Source organism: Dermacentor silvarum, chromosome 9 (assembly GCF_013339745.2).
Source record: "Dermacentor silvarum isolate Dsil-2018 chromosome 9, BIME_Dsil_1.4, whole genome shotgun sequence".
Lineage (NCBI taxonomy): Eukaryota > Metazoa > Arthropoda > Arachnida > Ixodida > Ixodidae > Dermacentor > Dermacentor silvarum.
The window spans coordinates 112,462,798-112,467,206 of record NC_051162.1 but is presented as its reverse complement, the minus strand read 5'-3'; positions in this window follow the sequence as shown (position 1 = coordinate 112,467,206).

Genomic DNA, 4,409 nt, shown 5'->3' with positions numbered 1-4,409 from the left:
TTTATGCACTACATCGTTCGCAAGCTATGCCAGAATGCAAACACACTGCAGTTCACGTTGATGCACACTGGACTGCGTCTAGGTTGCGAAGTGATGAGAAGGAAGGTGATGTTTAATGCTTGTCCGGAAAATAAGGCTAAGGAGAGGTGTGTGCACATAGAATTACGACCTGTATTTCAAAGACTATGCATATACAGCGCATGTGTAGTGAAGCGTAGCATCACATACAATAATTAAAGTGTTTCGCTAAATGCCATGCGGCAAAATGCCATTCGTACGATAGTCCCAATTTTTAACATATGCGACAGATAGCCTAATGCAATGTCAATGCCTCCGCAACACACCAGTCACAACTTTTACGTCAGGCAAAGAAATTTTCACTTTAACATTTATTGAGATCTCACGCACGGTGAGGTCGAATGTAAGTTAACCATTGTTTGTCCCAGCACTCACTTTGTTGTTATTTATTGATTTACTAGCTCAAATGAGTGCTGAAGTTTTCTCAAAGCATAAGCTGCCTCAAGCGAAGAGGGGCATTGATGACTGTTGTTCATTGTATGCTTGTGGACACATTCTCGCATTCCTAAGCCTAAATGAGTGTTCGGATATTGCCAAACTGCTGGCTACTACAAGCAAAGAGGAGTGGCACAAGAAGAAAAGCAATCATGAGCTACGAGATTAATGAATAAAGCACTTTTAGAGGCGTTCGAGCATGTTTAAGCGTGAATGCGCAGTTAAGTGGTCTCAGCAGTATGCTTCAAGACCGAAGGATCATCATCATCAGCAGCAGCAGCAGCTTATTTTTATGTCCAGTGCAGAACGGCGGCCTTTCCCAGCGATCTCCAATTGCCCCTGTCTCGTGCTGGCTGATTCCAAATTGCGCCTGCAAGTTTCTTAATTTCATCACCCCAGCTAAGTTTCTGCCATCGTCGACTGTGTTTCACTTCTATTGGCCCCCATTCTGTAACTCTAATTTACCGAAGTGTGCTGAAGCTTTTATAAATGTGCCTATAATAGATTAGAATTTATAGTTAATTGATGCTGAGTTAAAAATGGGACCACCTGACGAGCCCGCAATCGGTTATTCCTTATGACCCAAATGCTAAGGTGGTATTGCTATCGTCTTTCGACAATCTTGACCTATCAGACCTGTTCCTGCCTTGCTCAACATTTATTTGTAGGCAATGGGTTGAGTGAAAGCGGCTACATAACAATCTGCAACTGAGTGGAATGCGTGCGCCTCACTGTATATGACTGGTCCTAATTGGATGACGCAGTCGGTTCACCGTCACATGATGAAGTGACATTTATTTGCTGATTATTACTAATATGATGTGTGATGACGTTTTCGAGGACGTGTGGCACCTTTGGTAGGCACCCAGTTGTTATATGGTTATTGCGGTTTTGAGAACCGGGGCGCTATAACGTAAAATGATTCGAAACTGTTTTGATTCCAATTTCTGCAATCAGCCTGCACGATTGGTGAAAACATTTTCGGGCCACTCCCAGCTTCGCCTGTCTGTCACGCCACGTCACGAAAACTGCGATAGCTCCCCATCTGATATAACGTGTACACTCTGATTCACCATTAGCCCTCTGTTATTGGTCCAATGCTTTCTTGTTACGCCCACTTCGCCTGTCTGTCACGCGACCTCACAAAACCGCGAAAACTAACCATGTCAAAGTGACGTGTACGCAAAAAAAAAAACCATTAATATGCCGAACAAAACTGAATTTATTCTAAATAGCCACAGACTGCCGCGTTCGGAAAGGAATAGAAGATGGCTGCCCGCCGATCACTCAGGCCCTCGCTACTCGCACCTGCCGGTGAGCATGTATTTATTTGCGCGTGATAAACCTTTTTGCGGGGCAGCAAAACGTTATCGAGCCCTTTCGGCATACATACGACATCGCTCTGCCAGATCTTCCTTGCTCAGGATCCGTTTTAGCAGCACTCTTATCGCTCCGTTGCACGCCGCCGCGATTTTCGACCAGCCACCGCAAGCTAAGTAAGGCGAAGCGGACCAATCGGAGAAGCCGGCACCACCCTCTTCATGCGGTTATCTATTTTCACTGTGCTGGCGCGGCCCCTTCGAGACCCTCTCTACTAGAGCGTGCTCCTCGCCTCTTGTCAGCCAATTAGATAAGAAAAACCGCTGAGTGTAGACAATGGTATTGGTTTTGCAAGCGAACAAAGGTGACCTCCTACAAACGAGGAGAGTTTGATTGGGTTGTTCAGACAACGCTGCGGGTCACCGCCCGACGCTTGCGTCGGTGGTTACGTAAATTTCACGTCACGAGTTTTGAATCAAAACAGTTTGGAATCATTTTACGTTATAGCGCCCCAGATCTATGAACACGCGCCTACTAATACATCATGCATATATTTATTGCGATAGGAATTATATGGACACTCCAAGTGCATTTCTACCGCCGTCGCCATGATTTTCCGTATGAATCGAGGCCTCTCGCCGTACGCTGTGTGTGCGAGTGAAAGTATACGAGGGGAACCGGCAATTGCGACTCAATGTAGCGAACGCGAGGGAGGAAGGCCGACTGGAAGCGCGCGGTCATCTTTCGGGCGCGCGAGGCATGGGGGCGAGGCGTCGGAGAGTGGAAGGGGAGGGGGGGGGTGCGTTCTGCGCCGTCGGGTGCTGCTCACAGCGCGCAGCCGCGCCGTATCTTGAAAGCGATCTGCGATGGGGACAAAGGGCATGCGCCGAGTGTCGGTATAGCTTCGTATGATGCGCTCTGCTTTTGACGTTTAGTTCGCATTGAAGCGAGGCGCGAAGCTCAATTTGCCCGCTGCTGCTTCCGCGCTTTCTCAATCCGGCGTTTTCACAGCGAGTTTCCGCGGTCATCGAGCGAGATGTGTTCACGTTTACCTGTGTGCGCGTGACACCGTGCTTGTCTATTTAGTTAGTAAGCGAACGTTCACAACTTTATACGGCCAATTAAACTGCTATCCTTGCTTCGTATAGCTCTCTACTAATTTGCTATCGCAATCGATGCTTCGCCTTTCGGGCGAAACTGCGACTTATTTTTACTTCGCCGGCTCTTCGTTTACACAAATAGCGTTCCGACCTATTTGCTCTTGATACCGTTACTAACTACACATTACTCAGAACCGAGTAGCGGTTTTGAGTAACGCACAAATTACCTTTTTTGTTTTTCTCCAAGGGTACACTTAAGGAAATAATGATGCAGAAAAGGCTGTGACCTTCAAAAATGTACAAACCTATATTTTGATTAGGTTGCCGTGACTAACAACACACAGAAGAATGACTACGGTCTACACCTCGAATTATATGGTAACAGCAGGCTTGCTTCGTTGTTAAAGAATGAAAGCTACATATTGATCACAAATGTGCTACACCAGTCTCAATCCAACAGCTCTGCCAAATTATAATGAATATGATGATGCTGATGCTGTGGTCATACTCTTTGGAACGGGCCGGTAAAAGACATCTTTCGGCGAGGTGGTCACATTCATGCAGGATATATAGCCAGACATCAATAAACTCGCTGCCAGACAGTGCTGTTTGCGCTGAAAGGTGCTCGGTCGTTCTTGAAGGGCCAATAGAAACATGTCAACGGCTTCTTCGAAGCAGCCGATATTCACCGCCAAAGCGAACGCGTCTGGCACCGCATACACGCAGACGTTTAATTTTGTTTTGAACTGAAAGCCATTTGTAAAGTGAAGTCCATCTTTCTCGTTCTCGATCTCATGGTACTATCCCCACCTCTCAGAGAGCTATAAATGCAAATAGGTGGTTCGCACCTATTCAACTGCACCTATTGTACCTATTCAATAAGTCAACTGCATTGCAAGGTGGCGAATGTATAGTTATACACGACTATAGACTCCCAAGTGCGTTCATCGGTGCTTGTTGAGGAAAATCGACTGGCAAGGGGAGATTCCAATTATTGAACATCTGGTGAAAAAGAAACGTTTCAACCGGGAGCGATCGTTTTGAAACTTGTCGTCGTCAAGGCAGACGGGAGCTTTCCGGTGGGAAGCTTTGAAAGTTTGCCACTGCTAATCAGCCGCCTGCCATCACCACTGAAGCCGCATCTCTTCCGCCAATATCACTATCGCTCTGCTCTGCTCTGCTCTGCTCTGCCCTGCCCTGCAAAATCTGCAATATTGCACGATCTGCAAAATGTCAACTTAAACATGTGCAACGAAAGAAATAATGGGACATTTGAAAATATGCCTAATGTTCCCTCAACGCACTTTTTGATGACAGCAGTGGGTATTACGCCATTAGTGACATGTGTGCAATGTGTTACAATTTATGAACTGTTTCTAACAGTATGAAACACACCCCATATATCGATTTGGCAAATGTGAGACTTGCTTGCACTTCTCCCAAAGGCATGGCAAGTAAAAGTCAAGAGCACACTAT